The sequence below is a fragment of the Pinus tabuliformis genome, chromosome 1_1 (genome assembly GCF_031772625.1).
Source record: "Pinus tabuliformis cultivar Carrire ecotype Pingquan chromosome 1_1, CPIR1, whole genome shotgun sequence".
NCBI classification, from domain to species: domain Eukaryota; kingdom Viridiplantae; phylum Streptophyta; class Pinopsida; order Pinales; family Pinaceae; genus Pinus; species Pinus tabuliformis.
Window position 1 is genome coordinate 369,429,058 of NC_142297.1, and position 19,797 is coordinate 369,448,854.

Consider the following 19,797-nt stretch of genomic DNA (forward strand, 5'->3'; position numbering starts at 1 on the left):
AGTAGAGAATTGAAAACAAATTTTATTTACTGGGCAGGTGATTGATGTCATAACAACTAACACACAGGACTTGGGAACTCTAAACTTAAATATTGTTGGACGGAATGATTTATCTTCCTCATGGGTATTAGAAAAGCCCTCCGAAGTAAACCAAAGGGATATTACTAACTTTGAGGTACAATTGGTGAAGATTTTGGTTATTTTCTCTATTGAACATGTAAGGAAACCTGTGTGATGATGATCTATGTAGTTGAGTAGGGTTGTATTAAGCAGGAAGTGAAAACTGACATTGGCAGGGGTGCTTCTCTATTTCTAACGGTGTACATCAAGCTGAGGCAAACGACTTCTAGAGATAGCTCAGAAAAGTTACATTCGCAACAAGATGGTGTGATCTTCAATGAAGAAGGCAAGGAAAATCCTGAGGGAGGTAAAATGAATGACGAGGTACAGAAAAAAAACTTCCAATGACGAAGAAATTCTTACGAGGTTTCAAGAGGATGACACAAGAAGTGAACATCGCGACGTCAAAGAGAATGCTCTTGATGGAAAGTTTTGATTTTCCCTGGTTAACTGATCTATGATGTTGGTAGCCTACTGTAAGGTAATGTCTAGTCAAACTCCTAGGATAATGGTTGTTGTAATGCAGACCATTTGTAGCTTGAAGAAAGTCCAACAAAAGTTTTGCGGAGGGTAAAATTCTTTGTTGCACTAGATCACTACTTTTTGTTGTCATGGAAAAGGGAATTGTTATATTATTTTCCAAAATCCTTTTTGAATGTTACTTCTCCAATAGAAATTTTTTATATTTCTTAGACTTTAGCATAGTATGCTTCAATTTATATTAGTTTAAAGCTTACAGCATTTGAGACAAAAGAGGAGGGAGAAAATCTCAGTAGAGTTTATTCAACAGGATGAAGGAAAACAAGTTGAGCTTGAAAAAGTATCAATTAAATGTTTCAAGGAGGTAGATTCTGTTGTCTTGGGAAAATACAACATTTGGAGGCGGGAGAATGAGAACGCGAATTCTAACTCCACTGTTAGATTGATGTGAGACCAGTTGATCATGGCTAGGGTGTATTCAAGCATTTCCCAGGATAGGAATAATCTTGATTTATACCATGAATTAATGCTTTGTATTAAAGAATGTCAGCATACATTGGGTGAGGCTAATGCAGATTCTGATCTACCTCAAAGGTAATATTTTTCGCATTGGCTACTTCTAAATAAAGAGTAGTAAGTGCTTCCATTTGTATTCGGTGTTCATATCCTTTGTTTCTTTTAAAGTTGCAGTCTGTGTGTCAATGTTTTTGCTTTTCATTCTCTTTTTCATGGCCAATAATTGATATGAATGTTTCAGTGCACCTGAGAAGATCAAGGCTATGGGTCATGTCCTATCCAAGGCTAGAGAAAAATTTTATGAATGTGGAATAGTAACAAAGAAGTTGTGAGCCATGCTTCAGTCTACAGACGAGCATGTAAAGACTTTGAAAAAGCAAAGTACATTTTTAAGTCAGCTGGCAACAAAGACTATTCCCAAGGGCCTGCACTATCTGTCCATGCGATTGACCATGGATTATTACTTGCTTGCCCTTGGAAAGTGAAATTTCCTAAAAAGGACAAGTCGGAGGATCCAACCCTTTATCATTATGAATTATTTTCTGACAATGTATTAGGTGCATATGTGGTTGTGAATTCAACTATCATGAATGCTAAGGTGAAGTGTTATTAATTTAAAATACTCTAAAGTTTGGAAGTCCAACAGTTTTGTTGCATTTTACATTTAATATTTGCATATCATTGTAGGTGATTTACTTGTGTTTGCAGGAATCTCAGAAACATGTATTTCATCTCGTCATAGATAAGTTAAATTTTGGGGCCACGAAAATGTGGTTTTTACTTAATCCCCCAGGGAAAGCTGCAATACATGGAGAAAATGTTGATGATTTTAAATGGCTCAATTCCTCCTATTGCCTTGTGCTTCACCAACTTGAATCTGCAACTATGAAAGAGTACTATTTCGAGGTAGATCACTCGACTACACTCTTAGCACGTTCCTCCAATTTGAAATATATAAATCCAAAATATTTATCCATGCTAAATCATCTTCATTTATATCTTCCACAAGTTGATCCCAAACTGGACAAGATCATTTTCTGGGATGATGATATTGTGGTGTAGAAAGATTTGACGGCCTTGTGGTCAGTAGTTCTTCATGGAAAGGTTAATGGTTCAATGGAAACTTGTGCAGACAGCTTTCGCCAGTTTGACAAATACCTTAATTTTTCCAATCCGCATGTAGCCAGGCACTTTGATCCTAATGCTTGTGGTTGGGAATATGGGATGAATGTATTTGATCTCAAAGAATGGAAGAAGCAAGATATAATTGGAATATATCACAAGTGGCATAACATGGTAAGTGTGTAGTGTGGTTTATTTATGTTAATTCCGGTGATGCTTACTTTAAAGTATTCGAAGTAAATCTGAAGTAATTAGCTAGAAAACTTAATGGGTTTTTCTTTGTTCAATTTCTAAATTTTTCTTTTATTGTATGTCAGAATGAGGATAGAGTGTTGTGGAAGCTTGGAACACTACCCCTTGTATTTTTGCATTGGCTGCTTCTAAATCAAGAGTAGTAAGTGCTTCCATTTTCATTTGGTGTTCATATCCTTGGTTTCTTTTAAGGTTGTAGTCTGTGTGTCAAACTTTCTGCCTTTCATTCTCTTTTTCATGACCGATAATTTATATGAATTTTTCAGTGCACCTGAGAAGATCAAGGCTATGGGTCATGTCCTATCCAAGGATAGAGAACAATTTTATGGCTGAGTGACAGTAACAAAGAAGTTGCAAGCCATGCTTTAGTATACAGACAAGCAAGTAAGGACCTTGGAAAAGCAAAGTAAATTTTTAAGTCAGGTGGCAACAAAGTCTGTTCCCAAGGGCCTGCACTATCTATCCATGCGATTTACCAAAGATTATTACTTTCTTCCTCTTGAAAAGTGATAATTTTCTGAAAAGGACAAGTTGGAGGATCTGACTCTTTATCACTATGCATTATTTTCTGACAATGTATTGGCTACATCTGTGGTTGTGAATTCAACTGTCATGAATGCTAAGGTGAAGTGTTATTAATTTAAATTACTCTAAAGTTTAGAAGTCCAACAGTTTTGCTACATTTTAGATATAATATTTGGATCTCATTTTAGGTGATTGACACGTGTTTGCAGGAATCTAAGAAACATGTATTTCATCTCATTATAGACAAGTTAAATTCTGGGGCCATGAAAATGTGGTTTTTACTTAATACCCCAGGGAAAGTTGTGATACATGTAGAAAATGTTCATGATTTTAAATGTTTCAATTCCTCCTATTGCCCTGTGCTTCACCAACTTGAATCCGCAGATATGAAAGAGTATTATTTCAAGGCAGATCACTCGACTACACTCTCAGCACGTTCCTCCAATTTGAAATATATAAATCCAAAATATTTTTCCATGCTAAATCATCTTCATTTCTATCTTCCACAAGTTTATCCCAAAATGGACAAGATTCTTTTCTTGGATGATGATATTGTGGTGCAGAAAGATTTGACGCCCTTATGGTCAATAGATCTTCATGGAAAGGTTAATGGCTCAGTGGAAACTTGTGGAGAAAGCTTTCACCAGTTTGACAAATACCTTAATTTTTCCAATCCGCACATAGCCAGGCACTTTGATCCTAATGCTTGTGGTTGGGCATATGGGATGAATGTATTTGATCTCAAAGAATGGGAGAAACAAGATATAACTGGAATATATCACAAGTGGTAGGACACTGTAAGTGTGTAGTGTGGTTTATTTATGTTAATTCCTGTGATGCTTACTTTAACGTATTTGAAGTAAATCTTAAGTAATTAGCTAGAAAACTTAATGGGTTTTTCTTTGTTTGATTTCTAAGTTTTTCTTTTATTGTATGTCAGAATGAGGATAGAGTGTTGTGGAAGCTTGGAACACTACCCCCTGGATTGAACGTTTTATGGGTTGACCCATCCTTTGGACAAGTCTTGGCATGTGCTGGGTTTAGGATATAATCCTAGCGTGGACTGTTCAGAGATTGAAATTGCAGCTGTTGTTCATTACAATGGGAACACGAAACCTTGGTTGGAGCTGGCAATGATGGAGTGCAAGCCTTACTAGACAAAATATATAAAATATGATCATCCTTTCTTACAACAATGCAATATAAATGAATAGTTGTGACCTCAATATTCATACTACAATAGATTGTCAAATGTAAAGTGTAAATACCCTTGATTCTGGTTGATAATTCATTCTAATTCATTTGTTTTTGGAGTTCCATAGAAGGTTTCTAGTTTATGGCTTAATGAGTCAGGTTTTTGGAGGTGCAGTGGCCTAGCCAAGTTTAAGATTTACAAATTTTATGTCCTCATTGTATTCCTTCATAGTTGGAAGTAAACTCCTATATAAGTATTCTTTTCTTTGTTAGTTAATATTTCTCTTTCATGAAGTAATTACACAAATTGTTCTTCCAAGAACACAAAGAAGTACAAGACACAGAGATTTAAGCATTCAAGGCAGGGAAAAACCTCTCAATAGTGGAAAACCCAACAATCCTCCTCTTATTGAATTTATTCAAAATGAGATATCCAACACAAGATGAAAGAGTCCCTCCAAGTCAGCCCTCCTCTTTAAGTCAAGGTCAATAGTTGAGTCTCTACCTAGTCAAAGTCAGAACAAACTTCTAAATTTCTATACTTATTGCACATTAGTCTCTTAGTATAATACGTTGACTTCCAATTACAGACTCTTTTCCTTCTATTACTGATCTTTCGCTACTACAACAAACCCTTGACTCTTTACCACATATATTCAAATCCTGCTACAAATAGATAGCTTTAGATTGAGATTCAGCTTAGTCACAGAGTTTGGTTTCTTCAAGTGTTGTAGACTTCTTTTTATCCTCAGTTTTTCTTCTCCCATTGGATTATAGAATTCGAGCTTTTTCAATTTCTTGGTTGCTACCCAAAAGAGGTCGAATATAGGCTAAAACACCTGGATATCATTCTCCATGAGCTTTGACTTAACTAAACAAAGAGTGACTATGCCCGGATTGTTGCCTTTGTAATGTTGAAATGTCCTGCAATCTTTGCCTGTGACAAGATGCATTAGCCCTAATTGGACAACACTGAAACTAGCTCAATTCAGCCATGACCAATTCCTTCATTTTCCTATAGCAGCTATGCTGCAATTGTCTCACATGGAGTGAGGGTTAATTTGCACATGGACATCTCTCTTTTGACAATGAAGGCAATGTGCTAGGCTCTCATCTAATATATGTTCCTAAGATATAATAAACTTATGGTGTATGAGTTATCATCATTCTTACTCCTTAGTTATATTATATGTGCTCCCTATCTTTGTTCTCATGGCTGAAATAAATAACTCTGCATTGAATTTCTATTAGCATTATTTAGAAACTCTTGATTGATTGATGCTCTATGAAATGCATAAGCTCTGAGTTACTCATAACCCACTTTCTTGTTGAGTTAGAGATCAACTGCCATGGCTCTAGAGCTGTTGCATCTCCTCAAGGAGTTGCTAATTTGGTTTCTATACGACTGTTAAGAATTTATGTCTCCTTACCTAGAGTGTTCTTAAGTGTTCCTGGGTGGATTTCTCCTTACTAGAGTCATTTCCCTCTCCCGTGAGCATTATTTTCATTTGCTGGGGTGAGCTTGAGCTCAATCTTGGTTGTCTAAGAGGCCATAGGTACTGGACAAGGCCATACATAACTGTAGGAGATCATTAGGTTTCCAATTTCCCTTCATTCCCATAAATCCATCGAATACATGGGTGCTGAAATCTACAAGGCAAAGCATTCTTGATGTGTATTTATGGTAGAATGTAATTATATATAATGTTGTTAAATTCAGATTCATTACTTGAGTGATTCAAATTATATGTTGTTCCATTGGTATTGGGAATCGTTACATCAGAACCCATTAACTATAATTATTCACCAATAATATCTAGAGGTTGTTCTGTACGAGAATGATGATTGTCCAGTATGATGTATAATAAGGATAAGGTTGAAGAAATGAATGAGGACAAATCACATTCAAGGGGTAGTTTGGATGAAAGTTGTAGTGTAGAAAAAGAAAATATAATAGTATGGACAAATATGGACAAATTCTGATGAAGAACATGCAACATCAACCAACTTCGATGAAAACACAAAGTGTGAACAGTTTGAGCTATCTGATTTCACACTTATTGCATATTCAACTGGTGGATCTGTATCTTCTTGCATTGATAATATGGAAGATCAAGATTACATACAACAATGTATACCCACTTTTACCTTAAGGCAAAGTGTTGGGCAAATGACCCTCAAGGAAATCTCCCCTAAGACAAGTATCAAGTCAATGAGAAAAAGCTGTTGTAAAGATGCTAGCTGTCAATTGTCCAAGGGTAATTTTTGGATGCCATCACAAGAACTAAAGATTGTATCCCACCATCCAAAGTATCTTCTCTCAACTATAAAGGGTATGCTAATAAATTCTTATGGGAAAAAGGCACAACACATTTATCTTTTGTTAGGAGTTTATCCATATTGCCCATGATGTAAATAGTTATAATGTCATGTTTAGTAGATTTTTTGCACACCTTTAAGAAGGTATCATTATCGAATGGGGGCTAGAAATCTAAAATGTTATCCATTGAATTAGATATAGGATTATATTTGTCTAGATGGGAAGGTTGATATAGTTTAAGCTTGTAGGAATTAATTATTGGAGAATACCCTATTGCAGAGGAAGCTTTGGGTTGAATGAAATTTGATGAAACTACTGTAGAATATGTGAGCTAAATTTTTTATTTTTAATATATTTTTGCCTTATACTATTTCTTATGATGGATTGCATATGATATGTAGGAAGCTTTTCACTCTATAGAAGATATTCATGGCCTTGTGTATGGTCGAGAAGATTCCTAAACCTTAAATGATGATAATCTGCTATTCAAAGTTAACAAAGATATTTTGGATATTAGAAAGTCATTTGTATAATGATTATGCATGGTACAAGCTCTATATCATCTAGAAAAGCTACAATAAATACTTATCATAGAGGGATTTGTAGCTGATGGCATCATCTAGATTGTTGGCTACCATTGTGAAATGGGATGAGGGAAATGTGTAGAAAAATCATATTCTAGAAACCATTTATCTTTGGTTGGGAGTTTACCCATATTTCCCATGATGTAAACAGTTATAGTGTGATGTTGAGTAGATTTTTGGCACAACATTAAGAAGGTATCACTATCGAATGGGGGCCAGAAATATAAAATGTTATCTATTGAATTAGATATAGGATTATATTTGTCTAGATGGGAAGGTTGATATAGTTTGATATTGTAGGAATTAATTATTGGAGAATACTCTATTGTAGAGGAAGCTTTGGGTTGAATGAAATTTCATGAACCTACTATACAATCTGTGATCTAAATTATTTTTATTTTTAATATATTTTTGCCTTATACTATTTCTTATGAAAAATGGCATATGATATGTAGGAAGCTTTTCACTCTATAGAAGATATTCATGGCCTTGTGTATGGTCAAGTATGTTCCTAAACCTCAAATGACGACAATCTACTATTCAAAGTTAACAAAGATATTTTAGATATTAGAAAGTCATTTGTATCATGCTTATGCATGGTACAAGCTCTATAGCCTCGAGTAAAGCTACAATAAATACTTAGCATATGTTATCACTCAGGTTGTCCTTAAGCTTCGGAAAAGGATACGGCCGAGGTAACCACGGACCAACTTTGGACTGCAGGTTCTAGCCAACCTGCAATCAGAGAAGGCTCTCTCTTTAAGATTTAGCTTTGTTGAAAAGGATTTTAGGCTAGGTCTCGAGTTCAGAGGGTTTTGTTTTGTTTTTAGTGGGAAAATTGAGGTCTTCATATAGAGAGGCAAGGCATAGTCTGGAAGTTTCAAACCATTGGGCGTGGAGTCGAGGATTCTCACTGCTGGTGCTTTCACTTGGTCACAACAGAGGGAAAATGGAGCAAGACAGTTGCGCAGGAAACAATGTTTCATGTCTAAGTGATGGAAAGAAATGCTAAGCGATGAGGGGCAGTTAAGAATCTCTCAATCAACTTAGCAGAGAGAAGTAACAGAGTGCTACCTAGGGGCAGTTAAGAATCCCTAGATAATTGGAAAACACAGGTGAATCGGGGTAAACATGAGCCAAAAGGAATTCATATTCATAACCAATTCATTCAGAGGAAAACATAAAGAAACAGCAGAAATTGAGCATAGAGAGTATTTAAACTAATTCTAAGCTATTCTTTCTTTCTGCTATTTAGATAGTGATAACAATAAAACAGAGGTAAGATGCACTTATTGTTTCAGGCTGCAGCACAAGAATTCCATCTTCAGTCTCTAAAACATTCATTTACAACAAACATTTTTCTCTCCAAGCTTTTTGCAATCTTTGATTATAGAAATAGTCAGGTATACAGTGCCGGTCTCTAGTGAAAATTCTCAATTGACCAACCCTTAAAACTATACAGAGGGTGGTATATATAGCGCAAAACTATATACAGAGTTCCTTTATTATATCTTGACCTAATCAGGTCATAAAAAATAATTAATTGACCTACTCCTATCTGAAATAAATGCATGAAAATATCTCAGGCTGCGCTGGGGGCGACAGTATCAAAATTGAATAACTTATGTAGTCCTTGGTGGCTTGGTGCAGGTGCTTCTGAAATAAATGCGTATGGGTTTCTGCTTCTTTGTTGTCCTGTGGCTTTGAATGCCTTAATTGTGATTTGAGGGCAAGGATGGGCTTACGCCTCTTGATTTGACTTTCTGGGGGGCTCATCAATGTTCAGGTGCTTCGAGCCCCTAAAAAATCTTCGGCTGATACTCTTTGGCTTTTCTTATTCCTCTGATACTCTTTGGCAATAAACTGATGTTGTTCTGATGTGCTAGGGGTCTAAATCATCATTTAATGGCCGCTGTTTGGCCTCTGTATCCTCTGAAATTGTTTTCTGCTCCTTTCGGTATGCTCTGTGAAGAAAACGGATCATTTTTGCGCCTTTCGGGCTTCCTGGGGGCTGCAAAACGAAAAGATTCCCTGAAGATTCCCTGAAGATTCTCCATTTCGGCCTAAAAAATCCTGCGATGAGCTAGGCGCAAATCGCTCATCAAAAACTGCCTCAGAATCAGATTCCGAGGCTCTGAAGTGCGATTTTTGCGCCTTTGCGCCCAAAAAGTGTTGATGACATCAGCATGACGTCAACATGATGTGACATTGTATGGCGGGTGACGTTAGCATGACGTCAGCTGATGGCGAGGTGGCGGGATGACGTCAGCATGACATCATCATGTACGGATGGTGACGTGGCAGGTACGGTGGCAGGGATACATGGCAGTGACGTGGCAGGAGGCCACGCAGGCAGGTGACTCGACATGGTGACTGGGCAGGGGGGTGACGTAAGCGGCGACTGTGTAGGGGGTGACGTGGGATGTGACGTCACGGGCGGTAAGCGGTTTTGTGGTGCACAGCTTATGGACAAAGGTGATTTTGGGGGAGAGGGCTCCGCCACACCCTAACGCTTGACGGGTGGCGGGAGGTACGGCGGTAATACCGCCCATCTCCCGGACGCTAAACGTCGGGCAGGTCGGGGATGGGATGGCCCGCCCACCATTGATCTGTGGGGCGGGTGATCCAACGGTTGGCGGTGAGTGCGATATGATGGAGGGATAAGGGGCGGCATATGTGCAGGAATATTCCCTTTTTGATTGTTTGCGGCGGCGGGTTTAGACTTAGGGAATGGGGTTTTTATGTGTTAAAAAGGCGCGGGTTAATATTTTATGTACAGAACGTAGGAAACAGGTGCAAAAATGGGTTTTTTAAGGTTTTTGAGGGGTTTTTGGGCTAGGGGAGAGGTTACTAGCTGACCAGATGTCAAACTAGCTCCTTAATGACTCGGATGGGCTAAAGACAGCCCTAGATGGACTGTGATTTCCCAGACTCAGTGGAATTATGGCTATAATGCCCGGGAGGGAGTATTTACATAAGGGAGTTTTATATACATGATTTTAATAGGGGAAGGGAAAAACTGATAGGGAGTTATATAATAAAGTTAGTAGTTAATATGGAGATGAACAGAGGGCGCTAAGGTATGAGACCTTAGGCTTTGTTGGGAAAAGAAGGCTCACAGAAGATGAGTGAGCAATGCTTGGGTGAAGCAGATCCTCACCAAGGCGAATGTCATGGAAATGATGAAACTGAGAGGCTCAAGCAGATCTTGACCTCTTAGGGGATGTTAGTAAGTGACTTGGGGGAAATGAGAAGAAGGGGAGGTTAGTGAATTCCAGCTTGAGTACCTCCTTTGCATGCAAAACTGCCTGATAACTGTGATCTGAAAAGATAAGACATTGTGAGACACAAAATTGATCATCAATCATCATTCTGCCACCAAACAGCTACCTACCTAGCCTATTGTCCTAACATTTTTTCTTCTTTTCTGATTAGGGTGCACTTAGACTTGTAGACCCAGAATTACAATTTTTCTTTTGAATGTTTCCTATCTAAATCTGCACTTATTTCTGCCAGGGCCCAGATTAAACAGTTGGGTCCCTTTGATTCTCTACCTATCTACAAATTTGCCAAGGTTAAACTGTTTGGACAGATGCATTCTCTATATTCTACAACAGGAAATTGAAACCTAGGGAGACCAAGATTAGACTGTTTGGACCTCCCTTAAATGAAAACTCTTCAAAACTGGAACAACTCATCAAAATGGAATCTCAACAGTGGCATTTGGACTAGCCCACTCTCATGGTATCTTCTGGAAATATGGAACACTGCAGCTTGAAAAGTATGACATATTTGGCATGTAAAAATGTCAATCATGAAAATGAAACGCTGTTGCAACAGGAGGCTAACAGTGGCTCCACTTGGGGATGGCCTTCCCTTGTGGAAGGCCAAGAACAGTAGGTGAGATTGCCTTGATCTTCTGTTTGTTGCTGTGGTCTGGGAAATTCTTCTTTGTTCTGGCTGTTAAAGATATGAAACTTTGAACTATGAAAAACTCCTCCTCAACTGAGTTACTGTGAATTGTACAGCATCGCCTGCTTTCTTCTGCGTGCTTGATCTCTTATGTATAATGCTGCTGGAACATGCCTTTTAAAACAGTTTAGGGACATGGATCAAACTACTGTGTTTGCCTTGCTTTTGCTTAGAGCAAGGTGCTGATATGAACTGAAAATTTTGCTCTGTTTTGATACTCTTGAGACTGGAAAATTTGCATTGGTTGTGTCCTCACCGAATTTATTTTTATTCCTCAAACAATCGGCTTGTTTATACAAAATAAAAACTGAGTGCTGGTATTTACAAATAATATTGTACAAAGATATTTACAGAATTTGCATTGTTTCAACAACAAGGATCATGATAATGTTTCAACATCCTGCCATTCACAGGGCCTTCTTCAACAATGTTGTCCTCCATAGATCTGAGAAAATAAGTGTTATTTCCCTGAAAAACAACAACAAGAAATGGACCTTTCCATAGAAAATCAAACTTTGCATGTTTGCCCTTGTCTTCTCTTCGTGAATCCCACTTTAAAACTTTGTCACCGATACTGAAATCTTCAGCTTTAGCCCTCTTATCAAACATCTTTTTTAGCTTTTCTTGAAAAATTTGAGCTCTGTCATAAACTTGTTCTCTGGTTTGCTGAAGGTGAATTGTCTGATTAATCCTTCTCTGAATGTCATTTGGTTCAGCCTGCATCTCTTGTAACAGCTTGATAGTAGGAATGCCCAGGGATGAAGGAAATCTAGCCTCCATGCCATATACTAGCTCATAAGGGCTCATCCCAATTGATCTTTTGCTTGAAATTCTATCTGCCCATAGCGCATTTACCAGCTTTTTGTGCCAGTTCTTCTTGTTTTCTTCTAGCACCTTCTTTATGATGTTAATGAGGCTCTTGTTTGAAGATTCTGCCAATCCAGTACCTTGAGGGTAATAAGCTGTGGAGTGGCCCATGGTAATATGAAATCTGTGGCAAAAATTGATCATCTTTTTGGATTTAAAGGCAGCGGCATTGTCAGTGATGATTTTCTCAGGGCAGCCAAATCTGGAAAGGATATTGCACTCAAGGAATTGGATAATGATGGTGTCATTGGCTTGTCTACAGGGAATGGCTTCAACCCACTTAGTGAAATAGTCGGTGGCTGTTAGGATCCATCTGTGTTGTCCTGAGGAAGAGTGATGGATTTCTCCAATGAAGTCAAGACCCCATTGTTGAAAAGGTTTTTCGGTGGAGATGGGTTTAAGGGGAGGGGTAATAACTTCCTCTTACCTTCAAAGATTTGACACTTGTGACATAATATGGAACACTTTTTTACATCTGCGAAAAGAGTGGGCCAATAGAAACCAGCCCTTAGGATTTTATCAGCAGTGGACTTCCAGTAGAGATGTCCTCCACAATCACTTGCATGGAATTCTTTCATGACATTGTTAGTTTCATTCATGGTTAAAAAATTAAGCAATATACCTTCATGATTTCTCCAAAATAATGCACCATCTATAACACAAAACTTTAAAGCCTTCATTTTCAAAAATCTTTTCTTGGTTCTGGACAATCCTGGGGGAGCACACAGGTTTAACAATACAAAGCATATATCAGTGTACCATGGGGATTGTAAAAAGATTTCACTGATCTGTGGAGTCGCCAGCTCCGGTTCATTGTCCAGCTGGTTAATTTCTAAGGCTTGAAAATTTGTCTCGGACATCAGTTTAGCTAAACCTTGTCCCTTTATCAGCTTGGTTGGTTTTATTTCAATGTCATATTCGAGGATACTTGCAATCCACTTACCTCTTTTGCCTTCTAGTCCCTCTTGAGTCAATATGTCTTTAACAACAGTGTGTGGGACATAGGCAATCACGTGTGAATATAAAATGTACACTATGGAATCCTTGATGGCCTTAACAAGTGCGTAGGCTTGTTTTTCCATGATTGGGTATTTCAACGGGGCATCTCTTAAAGCTCTGCTGAAAAAAGCGATTGGTTTTTCAGCTCCCTGTTCATCCTTTTGCAAAAGGACAACGACTATTGTATGCTCTGATGCAAACAAAAATATGATAAAATCTTTGTCAAATTGTGGACTAGTTAGGACAGGGGTTAAGGAAGATTTGATACTCTCAAATGCTTTCTTGGCTTCCAGGGACCATCTTACCTTGGCATCCTTCTTTAACATGTTGCTTAACAGTCTTATTAATTCAGCCAGATTCGGAATGAATCTTCTCAAAAAGTTGATTTTCCCAAGGAATGCTTGTAGCTCTTTTATGTTTCTGGGGTATGGAATTTGGAGGATGGCCTGTGTTCTCTCAGGATCAATTCTGATCCCATCCTTTGATATGATGTGGCCAAGTAATTTTCCTTCTTCAAGGCCAAATAAGGACTTCTTGGGGTTCAAGGAAATGCCATATTTCCTGCATGTTATGAAAATTTGCCTGAGATGTTTGAGGTGTTCTTCATCAGATTTGGAAAATGGGGTTAAGTCATCAAGGTAGACAACTAGGAAGTCATGTATTTCTTTGGCGAAAGCAATATCCATTGCTCGTTGAAAAGTAGCACCAGTGTTTTTAAGTCCGAATGGCATCTTTACATACTTAAATGTTCCCCATGGTGTGGTAAAAGTTGTTTTGTCTTGGTCATCTGGGTGAACAAGTATTTGGTTGAAACCTGAAAAACCATCTAGTAAAGAGATTCTAGATGATCCCACTACTCTCTGCAATGTGTGGTCCATTTTGGGCAAAGGATAGTGGTATTTTAAGGAGACTTGGTTTAAGTTTCTGAGGTCTACACAAAGTCTAATCTCGCCTGTCTTTTTTCTCATAGGGACAAGATTGGATACCCATTCAGAGAATCTGATGGGTGCTATAATGCCTGCTTCAAACATCCTCTTTACTTCCTTCTCAATCAGGGGAAGAAGCATGGGGTTAGTTCTTCTAAGTTTCTGCTTGAAGGGTTTCTGGTTTGGTTTTAAAGGAATGGTGTGTTGGATCACCGAAGTGTCATAGGATTTCAGATCCTCATAGCTCCAAGCAAATACATCTTGGAATTCCTTGAATAAATCAATGTACTTGGGCTTTTGATCAGGTGGTAGATTTTTGGACAGTTTGATCATTTTCGGATTTTCTGGTGTCCCGATGTTGTGTTCTTCTATTTCAGTGTTTATGGGTTGCAATTTTGGTTTTCTGGGAACGTCATTAGAGTCAAACATGTCTTCTAGCGGGGTTAGACCAGCAGGCAAAAAATTGTCTTTTAGCTCAATGATTTCTGCCTCTGTTTTGTCTATTTCTTCTACTTGTGTTTGTTTCAGTTGTTCTATGTTTTGTTTGTCAAAAACAGTCGGTTTCAGAATCTGTCTGGCTGTTGCAATTGTTACAGCCTGCTGATTTTCATTTGTTTGCTGTTCTGGATCTGTCATGGCATCCATGTCAATGTCGATACTTGAAAACTCATGCTCAAGGGTGAGGAAATTATTAATCTGGGCATCATTTTCGAATACTTGCCAGTCTTTAACGTTATTTGGGACTGTGGGCCTATGTTTTATTTCAGTTGTGAAGTGATGGTTTGGGTCAAAGGGAAGCTTGCATGTACTAGCAAAGGTGTCTAGGCTATGTGCATGAATGTTGTGATTTCTGGAAATCTTGTCAAGCTTGAATTCAGTGAATGTCTGGAGTATGTTAGTAGCAGCAGTCCTATAGGCTCTCATTCTATTGTCATTGGTAACAAAATTACCTTTCATCTGTTGTATAACTAGGTCAGAGTCACCTAAGATAGACACTTTTACAGCTCCTAGAGTTTTTAGCAGTTTAAGGCCTAAAAGCAGAGCCTCATACTCTACCATGTTATTTGTGCATTTGAAGTTCAGTCTGTAGGCATGTCCTTCTGCATGGTTGTTATATGTGTTGTGAATCCAAACACCTGCTCCTACTCCTAACTTGTTGACAGAGCCATCAAACTCTAGGTACCATGTGATTTCTTGTTTATGGTCAGTATCAAGAGTTTGAGCTGTTTCAGGATTGGGCAGATTTATGTTTGGGGAACTTCTTTTGGTAGGCTAGTTGCATCAGCTGCTGTGACAATTTCGTGGGTATGTGCAACCGACTCTTCGTTGATGTGTGCTTGTTGCTCTAGAGTGAAGGACTCATTATCAATTGAAACATTTGTATCATCATTAAACCAAATAAATGAATCCATATCAGAGTGGATTGAGTAAATGGGAAAATTTTCAGGCTTACTTTCACTACTCACTACATACTTCACGAGCGTTTCTCTGTACAGTCTCTTTGGTTACCCAAAGACTGAAATAGTAGTGTAGGAAAGGTCTAATTGAAGGGATCCTTGGAGCTTTGCTCCCCATGATCTTGACAGGAGCATACCGTACTTTGGTGGAATGTCAGCGACCACTACATCCATGAGGATGGTCTTGTTGGGATATTGGACTAAGGAGACACACAAGTCTTTGATGAGGCCTAAACATTTCACTTGACTTGAGTCAAATGAGTACAGATCTTTGTAAGGTCTTGTAACATCAAGATTCAGTTTTTCCATAACTGCTTTGGGCATAAGATTGTGCGATGCCCCTGAGTCAAACATAGCATTGTGCAATACTTTTTCATGTATATGCAAACTGACATAAAAGGGTGGGACAGGTCCATGTGTTGATTTTCCGTTAACTTCTGGGCCAAATAGCAGCTCTGGGGTGTCGTCTAAAACATTTACATCATCCTTAACCTCTGGCATTTGAAGTGATCTTTGAATTTGCTGCCTATATACATTGTGTTTGGCCAATTCTGAGAGGGGAATGGATATTTTTAACTTAGCTATTTCTGTCTCTAAGTTGAATGGCTTTTCTAGTGGAGTCTTGGTGTTGATAACAGCAGTTTTTTCTGTTTCATTTGAATTATCTGCGTTTTGCTCTTGTTTATCACTGCTATGGGAAGTTTTTGCTTGCGGTTTTTCAACTTCAGGAGTACTTTTTGGGACGCTGTTTGAATTTTGTTTTGAGAAAGGAGGTGGCTGAGGCTGCTCAACAGAAGGCTGAGTGATGTGGGTTTGGGACAGTTATATCAGCTGGTTCTGTTACAACAGCTTTGTTTTTAATCTTGTTGGGTTGTTTGCCTTCGATTGTCTTGCCAGGCTCAGAGATGTCAATGGTCCTAGTTCTGAGCTTATACTGTTTGTGTACTTCATACAGAGCAGTATCATAACCCTGTTTGAAATCAAAAGACTCACCAGATTTAGTCTGAAATTGATTACAGTCATGTTCGTTTTGGTCTTCTTGTGTCAGGAAAGTTTGATGCTCACCCTTTAGATCCATTAAGTTCATGTGATCGTCTTCTGTTTGATTACCAGAGGTGGATCCTTCTACATAGTTGTCTTGGAAAGGGGGCCTAATTTCATGGTCTTAATTAGGCCTACCAGCATTGAAGTTTGGGTTTCTTATGGTGTTGGAATGCTGTCCTTCCCATGATGCTTTCCTCTCCACATTTTCTACTCTTTCTCCTAGCCTTTGCAGGCCATTGATAATAGCATCAAGCTTCTGGTCAAAGGCTGAGGGTTCTTCTTTAAAGGTAGTTCTTCTTTCGACTCTAGCTCTGTTTCTCTTAGCAATCAAATTGGCTTCTACGGTAACAGCAACATTTTGTGCATCCACAAGAGTTGCAGGGGCTCTTTCTTTCAACTGATATGCCATATCCGGGTCAGAACCGTCAGGAAATTTGTACAAGGCAAGGTCTGGTGGAGGCTTTAAGTTCTGTGGTATTGCATTGTAGACGTTATTGAATCTTGCACAGTACTCCAAAACAGTCTCTTGAGGACCTCGTTTGATTGTATCGTATTCAGCTAGTATGTGCAAGGGATCTTTCTTTTTCTCCCACCTGTTAGTGAAGGATTGGTAAAGCTCATTTGGGGTGGTTATGGAATTTGCGGCAAGTGATCAGAACCAAGTTCTAACATCACCTGTCAGACTCAGAACAAAAATTCTCATTCTTACACTATCATCATCTATCTCATAGTTTTCAAAATAATCTTGCATATTTTTGGTATGCTGAATGGCTGTGAAAGGACCGCTGCTGTCAAAATATGTGATTTTAGATTGGTACTCTTGAGGTAAAGCGCCAGCATTAGCAGGTAATTGCAGGGGTGCATATCTATTAGCCATATTGGTAGGTATAAGCGGAACAACGGAGATAAGTGGAACAACTGGAGTAACAGGGATAACGGGAGTAACTGGAATGCTGGAAACAACAGTAGTGTTAGCATGTGCAGTGGATGAAGGTGTGGAAGGAGTACTACGGGATGTAGATGATGAACTGATGGAAATAGGGGATGAACGGAGCAAAACCTTGATAGTAGTCGGAAAATAGCTGGGGTAAGTTGTTTTAGGGCTCAAATCAGCAAAATTTTCCTGTCTTTCTTGCTTCCTAATGATTTTGGGGATTATGTTAGGGTTTTCAAAAACCGCTGGAGGGTTGGGATCTAGATTTGACCTTGTATATCGTGGATTTTTCTTGGGAGCCAGCTTCTAAATTATTTTTTGGGTATTTTTCCTGAGAATGTTTTTGTAATCGACAAGGGACTAATTACAATATGGGACAGCTTGTTTGTAACTTAAAACTAGCATGAAGATTGACTGAAGCAACATTTATTTACTCCTGTTAATGCAAAGCAAAACAGTCTCAAAGGCTTCCTGGCTGACATTCAGGCTTCATCTGTAGTTTTAAGAGATAAACAACAATTCGAATGTTTGATTTATGGTCTTGGTAGAGCTTTCTTACCTTCTTTGTGAAACTATCTGAGGAAGTTCCCCAGCGGAGTCGCCATTATGTTATCACTTAGGTTGTCCTTAAGCTCCGGAAAAGGATACGGCCGAGGTAACCACAGACCAACTTTGGACAGCAGGTTCTAGCCAACCTGCAATCAGAGAGGGCTCTCTCTTTAAGATTTAGCTTTGTTGAAAAGGATTTTAGGCTAGGTCTCGAGTTCAGAGGGTTTTGTTTTGTTTTTGGTGGGAAAATTGAGGTCTTCATATAGAGAGGCAAGGCATAGTCTGGAAGTTTCAAACCATTGGGCGTGGAGTCGAGGATTCTGACTGCTGGTTCTTTCACTTGGTCACAACAGAGGGAAAATGGAGCAAGACAGCTGCGCAAGAAACAATGTTTCAGGTCTAAGTGATGGAAAGAAATGCTAAGCGATGAGGGGCAGTTAAGAATATCTCAATCAACTTAGCAGAGAGAAGTAACAGAGCGCTACCTAGGGGCAGTTAAGAATCCCTAGATAATTGGAAAACACAGGTGAATCGGGGTAAACATGAGCCAGAAGGAATTCATATTCATAACCAATTCATTCAGAGGAAAACATAAAGAAATAGCAGAAATTGAGCATAGAGAGTATTTAAACTAATTCTAAGATATTCTTTCTTTCTGCTATTTAGATAGTGATAACAATAAAACAGAGGTAAGATGCACTTATTGTTTCAGGCTGCAGCACAAGAATTCCATCTTCAGTCTCTAAAACATTCATTTACAACAAACAATTTGCTCTCCAAGCTTTCTGCAATCTTTGATTATAGAAACAGTCAGGTATACAGTGCGGGTCTCTAGTGAAAATTCTCAATTGACCAACCCTTAAAACTATACAGAGGGTGGTATATATAGGGAAAAACTATCTACAGAGTTCCTTTATTACATCTTGACCTAATCAGGTCATAAAAAATAATTAATTGACCTACTCCTATCTGAAATAAATGCATGAAAATATCTCAGGCTGCGCTGGGGGCGGCCGTATCAAAACTGAATAACTTATGTAGTCCTTGGTGGCTTGGTGCAGGTGCTTCTGAAATAAATGCGTATGGGTTTCTGCTTCTTTGCTGTCCTGTGGCTTTGAATGCCTTAATTGTGATTTGAGGGCAAGGATGGGCTTACGCCTCTTGATTTGACTTTCTGGGGGGCTCATCAATGTTCAGGTGCTTCGAGCCCCTAAAAAATCTTCGGTTGATACTCTTTGGCTTTTCTTATTCCTCTGATACTCTTTGGCAATAAACCGATGCTGTTCTGACGTGCTGGGGGTCTAAATCATCATTTAATGGCCGTTGTTCGGCCTCTGTATCCTCTGAAATTGTTTTCTGCTCCTTTCGGTATGCTCTGTGAAGAAAACGGATCATTTTTGCGCCTTTCGGGCTTCCTGGGGGCTGTAAAACGAAAAGATTCCCTGAAGATTCTCCATTTCGGCCTAAAAAATCCTGCGATGAGCTAGGTGCAAATCGCTCATCAAAAACTGCCTCAGAATCGGATTTCAGGGCTCCGAAGTGCGATTTTCGCGCCTTTGCGCCCATAAAGTGTTGATGACGTCAGCATGACATCAGCATGATGTGACATTGTACGGCAGGTGACATCAGCATGATGTCAGCTGATGACGAGGTGGCAGGATGACGTTAGCATGACGTCATCATGTACGGATGGTGACGTGGCAGGTATGGTGGCAGGGATACGTGGCAGTGACGTGGCAGGAGGCGACGCAGGTAGGTGACTCGACATGGTGACTGGGCAAGGGGGGTGACGTAAGCGGCAACTGTGCAGGGGGTGACGTGGGATGTGACGTCACGGGCGGTAAGCGGTTTTGTGGCGCACCGCTTATGGACAAAGGTGGTTTTGGGGGAGAGGGCTCCGCCACAGCCCAACTCTTGAAGTGTGGCAGGAGGTACG

The 19,797-nt window shown here is 39.1% G+C and overlaps 1 pseudogene; it reads left to right on the forward strand.

Moving 5' to 3' along the window:
• The window catches only part of LOC149213156 (polygalacturonate 4-alpha-galacturonosyltransferase-like), a 139,789-nt pseudogene that overhangs the window by 34,714 nt on the left and 85,278 nt on the right, over positions 1-19,797 (forward strand).